Raw genomic sequence first — 15,059 nt, forward strand, 5'->3', positions numbered from 1 at the left:
TATCAACTCTTTTAATTTTTCCATACTTTGTTTTCACAAACTTTTCTGTATTATGTTTGTGTTCTATATACTCGGTTTTTTCGTAGGATATTTTTAGCCCAGTCTTTTCAGCAATCTCGTGTAACATATCAAGCATAACTGTTGCGTCTGTTCGGTTTTCAGTTATCAATGCCATATCATCCGCAAAGGCTAAACATTTTACTTCAAATTTGTTCTTTCCTTGGCCCATGCTTATACCCTTTGTGCCTCTGTTTTTTAATGTGTTTTCCCATGTTTTTACTACTTTATCTAAAACCAAGTTAAAGAGAATTAGGGACAGTCCGTCACCTTGTCGAACTCCTGTTTTGATTTTGAATGGTTCAGAAATTTCACCTTGAAACTTAATTCTTGATGTTGTATCTGTGAGCGTTTGTTCAACAAGTCTTCTGGTGTTTTCATCTATCCCTGATTCATAAAGTATCTGGAATAGTGTTTGTCTGTCAACTGAGTCGTAGGCCTTCTTGAAGTCTACGAAAGTAACTACTGTATTTTTATTTTGTATAGCTCTCACTCTCAAAATTGTTTTTAAATTAAGAATCTGTTCTGCACATGATCTACCTTTTCTAAATCCTGCTTGATAATCTCCTATATTAGGTCCTGCTTGTTCCTCTATTCTATTTAAAAGTGCTTTAGAAAGTATTTTGTATGTCACTGGTAACAAGGATATGCCCCTGTAGTTGTTGGTGTCTGTTTTATCTCCTTTTTTATGGAGAGGGCGGATAAATGCTTGTTTCCAGTCACTGGGTATGATTCCTTTTATCCAAATGTCTTTAATTACTTTGTGAATTTTCTGACATGCGGATAAGCCCCCTAGTTTCCACATTTCTGCCACTATCCCATCCTCACCTGGTGCTTTGTTATTCTTCAATGCTTTGATAATCTTTTCTATTTCTTCTACTGTAGGTGGTTCCGACGGTGGATTTTCATGTTGTGGTTTTTGAAATTGTAACCTGTCATTAGGCTCCTCACAATTTAATAGATTTTCAAAGTATTCAGCTATGATTTGGCAGTTCTCTTTATTGCTTAAAACCATTTTTCCATTTTTATCTTTAAAATGTAAACTTGGTGACTGGAATCCTGTTAAAACTTCTCTGAAAGTCTTATAGAAGTCTCTAGTGTTTTTCCTTTTGAAATCAGAATCCATTTCTTCTAATCTGTCTTTGTCATATTTTCTTTTCACTGATCTGATGATTTTTGCTGTCTTTTTCCTTTCTTCCTTAAACTCTTCCCAGTATTCGTGTTTCTTATTGCTGTTCCATTTTTTCCATGCCTTTAGTCGATTGTCAATTGCTTCATCACACAGCTCATTCCACCATCTGTGTTTTGGTATTCTTCGTGGCTGTCCCATTTCTTTAACTGACTCTATCATTGTTTCTTTAATTTCTTCCCAATTATCCATTTTTCTTGTGTTTAGTATATGACAGAATTTGTCCTGCTTTTGCAGGAGAAATTTAGTGTTTACTCTTGGAAATCTTCTTGGTTTTGGTTTAGGTTTGTTTGGTTGGAACATGGTCTTTATTTCTGTCAGATAATGATCTGAGTCTATGTTTAGGCCCTTCCTCACTCTGACATCCAAGATTTCCTTGTAGTTGCGAGTCGTTATTGCCACATGGTCCAACTGATATTCACCTTGATTTGGATTAGGTGACACCCACGTTTTTTTCTTTCTTGCAAGTTTCCTGAAATATGCCGACATTAATTTTAGATTAAACTGTCTACAAAAATCTATAAGTCTCTCCCCATTTCTGTTGGTTCTTGCATGTGCTGGATAATCTCCAACTACTGATTTAAATTTTATTTCTTTGCCAACTTGTGCATTTAAGTCTCCCACTAAAATTTTTATATGTTCTTTTGGTAATATGAATGTTTCATGTTCAAGCATTTCCCAGAAATCTTCCACTTTGTCAACATTTGTTCTGTTATGTTGGTTAATAGGTGCATGTGCAGTTATAATAGTGTAGCGTTTATTGCCTGACTTGAACGTCAGAAATGAAATTCGTTCTGACGGGGAGCTAAAATTAGTTATTGATTCCGTAAGTTGCTGTTTGACCATAAATGCGGTCCCTAATATAGTCGTATTATTGGAATTTTTAATGGCCGGTTTTCCTTTGTAGATCCTGTATCCACCTGATTCAAATGCATTTTCATCCAGATACCTTGTTTCTTGAAGAGCTAATGTAAGTATATTGCGTTGATTGAGAGCGTCCGTTAGGTGTTTTAGTTTTCCAACTTTCATAAGTGTGTTGATATTCAGAGTCCCCAGTAGATGTTTTTTCTTGGGTCTTATCTTTGAAGAAGTACTAGGAAGCTCCGACTCTTCCTTACATGTTGTTCTAGGCTCTCCAGAATCCAAAGGCCTAGTTGCACCGCCATGAATAGCGATGGAAGATTGGTTACTTCCTGGAGTAGTTTCCATTTTGAAATTTACCATCATGTCTTAGGTTAAAGTTTGGTTTGGGGAAAGGTGGTTGAAGCTTTCGATGATAAAAATTCAAGCATTTAGCTTAGAATTATAAGTGAGGCCGCCACTAACATGTGGGAGAGACGCCTTTTGCAGCCGCCCACTGTGAGAACAGACGCTACGGTCTGGTGCTTTTATATAAAAGCCTGCCTCTTCCGCCAGTTCCGCCGTTCTGATGATCTTCATCGCCGCCTTCACTGCCGTTGAGGTCTTCACCGTTTCCCTGGCTAGGGACCCTCACGAGATACTATCATCTGGGCCAGGTGAACCAAGGTTTTTTAACGAGGTGTTACTCCTCCCCCTCCACCTTTTTCAACCGGGCTTGGGACCGGCTTTGGCGGAGTTATATATATATATATATATATATATATATATATATATATATATATATATATATATATAATGACTTTTGAACACTATTAAGGTAAATATATTATTTGTTCTCTATCAAAATCTTTCATTTGCTAACTATGCCTATCAGTAGTTAGTGCCTTCAGTAGTTAGAATCTTTTATTTAGCTGGCAGTATTGGCGGTCGCTGTATTGCAGTAGTTCGAGTAACGAAGATTTTTGTGAGGTAAGTAATTCATGAAAGGTATACGTTATTGTTAGGCAGGGCCATTCTTTTGTAGACATTATTGAAAGTCAGATTGCGTTGCGCTAAAAATATTGTGTTTCAGTTTAGTGTTGATCAGAATAAGTAAAGAGCGAAATGTCGGAGTACGTTCAGTTTTGCTCAGCTGTTTGAAAGTCAAATAACGTAAGCGGTTTACTAGCACAGTCATTTATAATTTTTTCTAAGGGGATGTTTCAGTTTCAAGAGCAATTGTTTCAACAGTCAGGACAACCTACACAAAACGTGGAAAGACGTCATCGTGTAATCTTAATAGTGGGCGTAAATTAAAACTAAATGACAGAGTTCTTCGTGCGCTAACACGAACTGTGTCAAAACAGCACAAAACTACGGCGGCTAAAGTAACTGCAGAGCTCAATAGCCATCTTCGAGACCCCGTATCTCTCGACACTGTCCGCCGAGAACTCCATAAAGCGAACATTCATGGACGATCTGCTATACCGAAACCATTAGTGACGACAAACAATGCAAAGAAGCGTAAAACATGGTGTTAGGAACATAAATCCTGTACGGCTGATCAGTGGAAACACGTCATATAGTCCGACGAGTCAACGTTTTCGTTATTTCCAACATCGGGCCGGGTTTACGTCTGGAGAACGCCAAAAGAAGCGTACAATCCTGACTGTTTCATTCCAACAGTTAAGCATGGGGGCGGAAGTGTGATGATGCGGGTACCCATATCATGGTATTTTGCTGGTCCCATTGTTACTCTCAAAGGCTGTGCTACAGCTAATGATTATGTGAACATTTTAGGTGAGCAGGTGCACACCATGATTCAAATGTTGTTCCCCAACAATGATACCATATTTCAGGACGATAATGCACCCGTTCACACAACCAGGACAGTACAATCGTGGTATGAGGAGCATACAACCGAAAAGCAGCATCTTCCCTGGCCAGCACAGTACCCAGACTTGAACGTCATGGAGCGCAGACTCCGGAGCATATTTCCACCTCCCTCCTCACCACAGGAGTTAGAAGAGGTTTAGACGGTATTGGAGCGCAGACTCCGGAGCAGATTTATACCTCCCTCCTCACCATAGGAGTTAAAAGAGGTTGTGATCGAAGTATATCGAAAAAGAATCGCTTCTGTATTACGGGCAAATGGGGGTCCAACCCCTTGTTAATAAACCACTCCCAAGTAAGTACAGGTGTTCACGTTATTTTGCCTATCCACTGTATATGTACTAGAGCCCCAAAGAACATCTTCCCATGTTGTTTAGACGTTTTATTACTAAAAATATTAATCTAATTACGCCTTATTCTTACTTGGAGTGGTCACATCGATGAATGTGAGTCAAGTGAAAACCATACGCGTGTAAGAAACAAGATTACTCCCCATACAACAATGAAAATAAATGTAACAATTAAAGGTTAATGTTTGGTAACCTGAAGGTTAGTGTCGGCAGGAGTCAAAATTTTTTAAAGACTTCACTTCGAGGAGTATGAAACTGTGATTCATGGTAGTGTTCATAATAAAACCTTTCTTTGTAGTGTACAGTAAACATAAATTGAAATCATTCTGAAGTATATTACTCTTGGCTTGAAAATGTTACGATGTTTCGAATGAACATGTGTTTGACTTCGGATTACAGACTTAACGCTGATGAGTATCGGCAACGCAAGCAATGAAAAATGTAGCTACTGCTCATTATCGGTTGACTTTAATCATTTCTGTGAAACTGTCCGTCATTTCTCTTATTACTAGAACATTTGTGGCTATTTTGTTCCCTAATGGTTGTTGTAGTAGAGTGTGTGTGTGTTGGTGTGTGTGTGTGTGTGTGTGTGTGTGTGTGTGTGTGTGTGTTTGTGTGTGTGTGCGCGCATGGTTCTGTGAGTGTGTTGTAGTCATCTATTCTGTCCTCTAGGTGGGGGCGGGGGTTGTGATTTTTGATGTGAGGCCGGCTGGCATGGCGACAATGCTTCTTCGTCCTCCTCAGTTGTCATGGGGGAGCAGACCTCCACGTAGACTGCTGCTGTGCTCCGGTTATGCTCAAGACTAGGTTCCAGGCCTTGTTTAATTGAAATCCGCTGTCCGTGTTTATTAGTCTGTCATACAACTACTTATGAAGTTCCAGAAAATATTGTATTGTTGAAACAAATTGGTGTCGTCATAATTCGATAATTCGTGGTATGTCCATGGGAGATACAGTGCTCTGCCGCAGCGGACTTTGTGGTCAGCTGAACGCAGTCTGTGTGGCGGTTACGCTCAGTGAATCTCTCGTTTACTGTCCAGATAGTCTCACATACATACATTTTCCTACACTGGCAAGAGATGCGACAGACTCCAGGTTTCCCGAGTCCTAGATCATCCTTCACTGACGCTTACAAGGTTTTCGTCTTGGTTGGTGGACGGGGCACACATTTGATCGTGAGTTTCTGGAGTTTTCTTCCAACTTTTGCTGATGTGTTCCGTACGTAAGGAATAATCGCCCTCGCAACCTCTTTACATTCAACTTCAGCAGGCTATGCTCTTGGTTTCTTCGGTTTTAACGCATGTCCTATCTTGCAGTTGCAGTAACCGATCTTACGGAACATCGCCTGTAAGTGCTGTAATTCATCTACTAGACCGTCACGGTCCGAGATTTCATGTGAGCTGCGCACTAGTGAGCTTAGGACACCTCTTTGTGAAGAGACATGACAACTGGAGGCATGCAAGTACATGTATGTCGGTTTACGTTAGACGTGTCTCCATCATGAATTTGATGTTCTGGTGCAACGAATTCAGGTTTTGCAGGAAGTCTTGTAGGTGACGCCGTCCATGTGCCCAGATAACGAACACGTTGTATACATACCGAAAATAGCACGAGGGCTTATACTCTGCCGACCACGGGGCTTATTCTTTAAATGCCTCCATAAACATATTGACCACCACTGCTAATAGTAGGCAGCCCATGGCTACTGTTTCTTCGTAATAATTTCTAAAGTAGGTTGACGTAAGCACAAATTCAGACAGCTTTGTTGGCGCTGGCGCAAACTTTTCTCCTGTGGGGCCGAGGGAGTCTCTTAGAGGCACCCTTGTGAAGAGAGATACCTAGTCGAAACTTACTATGAGCTCTTCTAGGGCCTGTCGAAAGTTATATAGATTCTGAATGAAATGCACCGAATTTCGTATATGGTGCTGGCATTTGCCCACAAAGCGGCCGAGCATCGCTGTGATATGTTTCGCTAATTCATATGTTTGCGCGCCAATGTTGCTAACAATTGGACGTAGAGGCATTCCTTACTTGTTGACTTCAGCTAGTGTGCGAAGTATAAGTGGCACAGCTGCTCGCGGACAAAGTTTCTTCAGCGTCTCCTTGTCTGGGAATGTGTGGTGGAGAAGCTCAATGGTCTTCCTCTTCACTCAGTTGGTAGGATCGTCTTCAATTCTCCTGTATGTGCCGTTCTCTAATAGGTCTTACAATTTTTGTTCGTAAACGGGGCGTGTTAGCACGAGCGTACATTTCCCTTTGTCTGCAGGGAGGATGACAGTCTCAAAATCTTCTCGTAGCCACTCAAGTCAGTACGGGCCGCGGAGCTACTGAAGGCCCTGGATCGACGCCCGACGCCGCGCTTCCCCCACCACCGCACCAGGTCCGCTGGAGGAGGCGAGAGGGTTGATGGGGGGCGGGAGGCCGGGGATGAGAGTATATACGAGGGCCATCCACAAAGAACATTACGTTTTGGAATTAAAAATAAATAAAGTATTGGAATTTTTTTTATTATATACAGATGAAAGCCACACTGAAATACTACTTTTCTACGTAGTTACCATTTAAATTAAGGCACTTATCGTAGCGATGGACGAGCTTGGAAATTCCTTCGTCGTAAAATTCGGCCGCCTGCGCCTTCAACCACGTGGTTACCTCTTCTTGAAGTTGTGCGTCGTCATCAGAACGCTGCATAGCCAACCACTTCTTCATTGCTGGGAATAAGTGGAAGTCGCTCGGTGCCAGGTCGGGACTGTACGGCGGATGAGGCGACAACTCCCACTTAAAAGATTCGAGAACTTCACGAGTGGCATTTGCCGTGTGGGCCCGGGCGTTGTCGTGAATCAGCAAGATCTTTGAGCCCAACTTTCCCCTGCGCTTGTTTTGTATTGCTCTTCTGAGGTTGTGCAGAGTTTGGCAATATCTTTGAGAGTTTATTGTAGTGCCTCTTTCCAGGAAATCCACAAAAATCACACCTTTTCTGTCCCAAAAGAGGTAACCACGTGGTTGAAGGCGCAGGCGGCCGAATTTTACGACGAAGGAATTTCCAAGCTCGTCCATCGCTACGATAAGTGCCTTAATTTAAATGACAACTATGTAGAAAAGTAGTATTTAAGTGTGGCTTTCACCTCTATATAATAAAAAAAATTTCCAATACTTTATTTATTTTTAATTCCAAAACGTAATGTACTTTGTGGATAGCCCTCGTATAAAGGTGTGGCTTTCACCTCTATATAATAAAAAAAAATTCCAATACTTTATTTATTTTTAATTCCAAAACGTAACGTACTTTGTGGATAGCCCTCGTATAAAGGCGGCACTCAACAGATATGACCCAGTATCAGGTACGCCTGAAGATCGAATTTACAGATGAATGCCTACTGTTTTGAACCTGAACGAAGAGTCCCTTTTCGAATCTGGATTATGGAGCAGTGAAAAATGTTTTCTAGTTGGAACGATCTCTCCATTCCTTGTTTCTAGAGCTTTCAGTGGCAGTGCACAATCTTTCTCCAAACGCATGGAGTAAGTAAATTAATTCTGCTGTCGAAGCCATTAGAGACAGTCAGTCTGATTACAGGAAAGGCCTCGTCTTCTTCTCTGTTACATTTCTCTGTAAAATCTTGCCAGCAGTAAATTTACAGACTATCGAAATTGAGAATAGTTGAATACTCATTGAACATAGCGGAACATTTCTTCGTTGTATGAAGATGGAATCTACATGCTAGATACATTCTCCAGTCGACAAGCTTTGGAATTTGGCTTTAAATACGTACCCCACACTTATTTTTAATGTCACACAAAGTTCAGACATCTCTGATACCTACGATGTAAAGTGCCCAAACCTAACAAAAGTCAAGCTTCGCCTTGCTTTTGCCTGGGAAATTAAAATATACAACTTGTGGTGAATTTTTTCTGGTCTGTTTATTGTTCTTTTTCTTTAATTAGTGTTATCAGTGTCACCTGAATTATAAAAATTTGTATTTATGTCCGTATTGTACATGTGTATTTTCCGTTGTATGGGTACCATGCCCAAAGAGATTAATATCTGTGAAAAATTGAAGGAACAGACGGTACAAGGACAGTGATCGGAGCGAGAGTAATGGCGTGAGTTTTTTACATATCGTGTATGAAAATGATGACTTGAACGACTCCAGAACTAGCAGCGAAGTTGGTGTAGAAAGGCGTCATGAGGAATGTATGATTCCAATTGGGAGTAACATGATTTAGATTCTACAAGCGGTTTACGAGAATAGAGCCATAAATGACGGGAGAATGTGGATTTTTGCCAGCCCTGGATCTAAGACATTTCCGAACCGGGACAAAAGGGGCAAAAACTTGATAACGCCCCCCACCCCTCGAGCGTTTGATATAGGCAATCAAAAATTTTAAAAAAGTCGATTTTCCAAAAATGTGTTCGCTTTGTGGCGCATAACTTTCTGAACAGTTTGATATATAAAACATATATGTTCGAGGAAATGTAAGACTGTCATTTGGTCTTAAGTGTGCCAAAGTGCAGTGCCATGCCTCTTCACACAGCACAATCTTCTATCACACGTCACTGTATTTCCCTCTGTGGAATTCAAACGTGTTTACTTTGTAAACCTATATTCTGGATAGTGGAAATGGAAATGTCCTGTGGTGCCTCTGCTGCTCCTAAACGACCGATATGACATCCTACCCCACTTAAAAAAAGTCACAATTAATGCCGGGTCGGATTATTTGTAACTGGGAGAGTAAGAACTCTTCAGAACATTTGCATTCTTTATTGCCTATTACCTAATAACTTTCTCTCTTGTGTGAGATAAAATTAAATATAGGAAACATAAAACCAGTAAAGACAAGAGACAAGCAAGACAGTACACATTTCTTCAGTCCTTAAGTCCCAGTATTTTTCCTCTTTCATCTTGCTACGGCTTTACATGGCGTGCTTTCCTCTCTGCGAAAGAATCTATTAACGCATCAAAGATCGCCAAACGTTTTCCTACATGAAAAATGAAAATGTCGTTGTTTAATACTGAAAAAGCTGTTAATACGAATAGTACCCAAGACTGGTGTGGTTTCTCGATTTGATTACATTTATTTTGTCACTGTCTGCTAGATAAACGAGATAGGCCTTTCTGATATTGCAACAATTGTAACACACGTTAAATAAGCTAGACTGTTTCGGCACAATTCTCATTTACGTAACTCACGAAGTCACAGTATCAAAAGCCTATTAGGCCTACTACAAGCAGAAATTTTTATGTTAGGAAACAGTTTCACATTTTATTCACATGCTCCAGTTTCTAAAGCATGAGATCGAAAAGCAGCAGTGCGAAATTTTTGTGTCCATGTAAGTTGTGCGATGTCCCCATTTCTTATCCTTCCTCATTCCAACAAACAATCCTGTCATCACTAATTCTGTACTATTCTTGCCATTGTCAAAACTTATTCACCGGTTAACGTCACTAACACTGCCAGAATCATCACTTTAGTTAACCCGCGTTTATTCTCCTGTTAGGCGTTATTACGTGTTCGTACAACGCGTATTCCGCGCTGTTCCGAGAATAGAACTGAAGCGGGTGCTAACCGGGACTGTACAACTGGCCCTTAGTATTGTAACGATCTGGAAAAATTTTATGTTTAAATTTCATTTTCTTAGATACGCCGAGAAGATTAATATGTAATATTTCTTACCTGTTATTGGCGTTAGTCGTTTATTTCCACTGTGGTAGTGTGAATCTATGGATTTCGCTAATAATTATAAGAACACTGGTCATTCACATACCCAGTCAACCACATGAACAAACAGCGATTAGCATTGACTCTTTCGGTTTTATTGGCTCAGCTCGTATAGCCCCGTTCCCTTTTTTCTGCGGGTTAGTTTTTTATTTTTAGATGCGACGAGGATTCCCCTGACAGAGACATCACTTACACTAGGCACACATTCAAAAATCAACTTATGATTCGTTCAGAAATCAACTTAGAACGTGTTCAAAAACGCTAAAAAACCAACAGAACTGTGTTTCAAAATCATATGAATAATCGACAGACCTAAGTGCGCTGAAAGCTAGGCGCTTTGTGAAACAAGCTTCTTTGCCTCAAGAACATGAATTTGGCGCCCCCTGAAATTGCCGCCCGGGCTAAAAAACCCGGTTTGCCCTCCGCCCCCCCCCCCCCACCTCCTAGGTCCGCACCTGGTTTTTGCTGATTCACGGCGAGTAATTATTGACTACTTAATATACTTTCACTAAGCGATAACGTATCTAATTTATGTGCATATTTCTGTTTAATAAGGGCTCGCACCTATATAATTATATATCGGGGGTTACGATCTAGCATGATTGAAAATCGGTCACCGTGAGGTAGCTTAAAATGTTAGCCCCAACTGGATATCTCTTCATATACTACACCGAATTTATTGTTACTTTTCAGAAAACCTGTTTGATTCAAATTAGACTGTCGTTCAAGAACGCAGTAATCATTTTGGTGAATATTCGCATAAAATGAAGGTGGGAGCAATACAATCTTAAGAAAATCAGCGAAGGCAAAGATTGCAGCATCACGAAGTAGGAGAGACTTCTGTGCTTTTATGGTTGGGCATAAAGAACACTGACAGCGAAAGTGAACAAAACAGTCGCATGTGCGTAACAAGGACCAACAAACAATAGAAGTAGTTCCTTCTCTTATGTAACAAAACCAAAACTATTAGTTTATAAACAAATTCGCAAGCAAAATTAACTAGACAGTTTGAGATTATCGGTTGTGTTAGAGCACAGTTGTTTCACAACCAACAAAATCTCACAGCTAGTGGTACATACAAAGATAAAATATATTGGAATTCGTAATAAACTAACTGAATGCCATTTTACCACCGAAGTAAAGTTAAGTAGCGAAAGATGTAATGCAAACTAAAGAATACCAATTCAGTTCTAAGATGATCCTGGGAGTCATTCGAAAGAAAGAGAGAGAATGAAGTAAAACCATTCCCAATGTTAGAATTCGTATACAGTACTGTACTTTGAAATGAGAAAACACAGCGGTGTCTATTTATCTCATTCTTCAGTTAAGTTGTTATTTGTAGTCGTTGTGTAGTTCACACATAATTAGTGAGTGACGGGTTCCCTCGTTACATAAGCTTATCAGTTTTTGTTTGTATGTGAGCAGTCAGAACGCGGAAACGTAACAATTGATTTACAACCTCATCATTGTCCGCAACTGGTTCCTTATCTCACGCGACAGACGAGAGAGTGGCCGTGGGTCTTGAACTATAAACCAGATAAATCAAGACACTGAACTGCTGAAGCACAACAGCGGGAGTCTTTGTCGTGTGGGGAGTCAGGCTGCGGTAATAAACCGATTACCGAACTTTTGGTGCTGTGCTTCACGGCCCACATAACTTCAGGCGCTATGTACTCGCTCAGAAGGTGTAAGCGCCATTGAACTTACTTTTAACGATGATTTCAGACTATTCTTAGTTTTCTTCTATCGCGTACAGTTTTATCATAATGGGAGAAAGTTTATTTTATGTTTAGTTCGAAGAATTTTATGAGGACAGCAAGCTGAGATCATGAAAATGCCCTTCTTTTTATGTGAGTGCTGTTTCCGGGCAAAGCAAAAGCATTTGATTGTAAAAGTTTGGCCAAATCGGAGACACTTTACGCTTTTTCTTCTTCATCATCAACATCTTCTTCTTCTTCTTCTTGCGGATTATCTACGGCTGGCGCCGCTTCTCCGTCACAAATAGTTATTTTCTTCTGTCTCGACTTTCCTCGACGTTCGTATTCCTTACTTCCATTCTCTCCTCCTTATCATCTTGCCAGTTCCGTCGTGGGCAACCCCTTTTCTCCACTAGGATGGTATCCATCGTAGTATCCTATTTTATATCTTGTCTTCATTCTTCCTATTCACATGGTCAAACATCAGCTGTTTTTGTTGGACGTCCTTTCCATTTTGATTCTTTGTCGGATTTCATTTTTTCTTTATTCTAGCCATCCTAGTACAGCTTGAGATCCATGTCACTGGCAAGCAGTAATTTTTTCGTCCCAGGATTCTGCTCCGTGCAAAACTACAGCCTGAATCACAACGTTATACATTCTCTTCTTCGTTGTTCATCTCATATTTTTGTTCCACAGAACAGAGTTCACTGTTCTTATTGGTGTTCGTCCTTTATCAATCCTACTAGTGAATTCATCATTACTTGTGCCCTGTTTATTTAATACTATCTTGAGGTATTTTACATTTTCCACAGCTACAATCACTTCTCCATCTACTACTAAATTATTTATTTTTCCGTTCCAACGGCCAAGTATTCACACTTTTTCACGTTCATCTTCAGGTCATCTTTATTGTACTCCTCGTTGAGTTTTCTTATTTTCTGCTAGTGCAATCTGGTCAGCTCCAAAATACAGGTTAAATGTCTTGCTGTCCTCTACTGTCACTCCTATAAACTGGCATTTTCTGTGCCAAGTCTGCAGGAACGATCCTAGATACAGCTTGAACAGCCCATATCCCTGTTGAAGACCGTTATTCACCTTGAATTCGCCATGTTATTTTCATATCATTTTGCAACAGCCTCTAGAAATCTTTGATCTAACTCTGTCTCTTTCAACTTTTTCCACAGTTTATTGGTGAGTACATTCTACACTATCACATGAATTTTCTAGGTCAATCAATTCGCCACGCGTCTCTAATCCAATTTGCGTGCGTTTTTCGCATACCATTATCATGGTGTAGATGTTGCCCATTACCGACCTTCTAGTATCATATCCTGCTTGCTCTTCTTACTACTACTGACTGATTTCCTTCTCTACCATACCTTTAAGTACCTTCGAGTACAGACCTCCAAAGAAGAGGATCACTGTCAATCCCCTCTAATTATTTGGGTCCTTGTGTCGCCCTTTCTTATGCGTCAATCCCCTCTAATTATTTGGGTCCTTGTGTCGCCCTTTCTTATGCGTCAGTGTTATGTAACACCTGGTTCCTTCCGATGGAATATCTTTTCCATTTCAAACTCTTTCAAGCAGCTTTTTTAGCATCTTCAACGATTTAGGAAGTCCTAACTTCACCAGCCCTGGATATATTGATCCATATCCTTGTGTCTTCTTCACCTTACAGCTCCTCACAACCTGTTCAAGAACTTTTATACCTAAAGGCCACAACCTTTCCTGTTGCATCCTTACTTCACATCTGTGTAAAAGTTCAGACCGATTTTCCTGGAACAAATCCTTGAAACGCTTTGTCCATTTACCATTACTAATATTACCATTACTAATATTTACCATTACTTGCAACTAGTTGACACCCACATTGAATTGATAGTTCTCCATGCTTCAGCAATCCGAGCCCCACCAATCATCCTCTCTACATATTATCATCTTTCTTCTCAAGCCTTATTTTTCCTTTTTAACGCTTCTATATTTTGCGTCCTGTACCCATATCTATTTTAATTGTCATTCACATTCAGCAACATCAAATAAGCTTCTATTTTACTTTCAATCATCTCTGCAGTTTCTACGTCCCTCCAAACTGGGTTCTTCACTTTTTGATATTCATCTAAGGCTTTTTGCTGCTTCACGTATTTCCTTCTTTATATGCTCTTTTCTTCTTTTACTGTTCTGTGCGAAGTAATAATACAATGCCATTACTGGCTGGAGTGTCAGTCGCCTTAATTGAAAGGTCGTTTCACAGACTACGTATACTTCATTAGTGGAACATAGAGGCCGTCTTGTATACGAAATTCTTGTATATTTCAGCCTTAGGTCTCACAAACGCTATCATGACCGGTTCCTACTTTTTAGTAAATCATCATCATAAAATGAATATGCTACGCTTTTAAGTACAACTAAACAGGCTAGGATCGAATCTGAAACAGAATGCAGACGCATTAACATCGTGAGCGGCACTCCTGTCCCACACAGTTGTACTTTCACCACTTACTAAGCAACATATCCAAATTATCTGATGACGAATCGCTAAGAAGTCGATGTCAGTTGTGTGGTTCGAGGCTTCATTACAGTGCTCATTCACACCCGCTAGGAAATCTGAGTGTGATGTCTTAACCCATTAATGTCGGGCGTTACATTAATAGTGCACGTGACACAACTGAACTTTTTCTTTTTGTGGACAACAACGAACTTCTGTCATTTTGATCTGCTTATTTAAGGATTGATGAACATCTTGAATATCTTTCATTCCTAGTTTAGCAGCTGTGAGCATCAGTCCACTACTGGTAACAGTTGGAAATTGAGTTTAAACATTTTTTCTGCAGCCAAATCTCTTCATACCATGGGTTTAGAGTGCGTATAACAGTTAAAATATTTTATCATTCACGTTCAAAAACTATAAATAGTTCCTTAAGAAATCAACAATCCCATTTCATTTATTGAAATTAATGTAACACTACTTGTATTCTGGGTTGTCAAATGTTCAGTTTTTAACCGAGTAGTTCACTATTTCAGCGCCGTGTTCAGTGTGTGGTACCGAGTGGTTCGGTATTTTTAGAATTCCATTCACATCATTAATTTATTTATTGATTTTCAATATCATGTCAATAAACATTTGGTGTTCTGTTGCCAGCCGGTATTCATGACATTTACTGATCGCCGTCTCTTTCTTTCTCTGCATTCGGTTGCCCTTCAGCCTACTCTGCGCACCACTCAATCATTTGAACCTCGGAGCTGAACAAGGTAGCGATTTGACTTTATTGTGGGCAACGTCTCGCATGCATCTCTAACCTATTTGCGAATCAATAA

This window comes from Schistocerca piceifrons, chromosome 6 (genome assembly GCF_021461385.2).
Source record: "Schistocerca piceifrons isolate TAMUIC-IGC-003096 chromosome 6, iqSchPice1.1, whole genome shotgun sequence".
In the NCBI taxonomy this organism is placed as follows: domain Eukaryota; kingdom Metazoa; phylum Arthropoda; class Insecta; order Orthoptera; family Acrididae; genus Schistocerca; species Schistocerca piceifrons.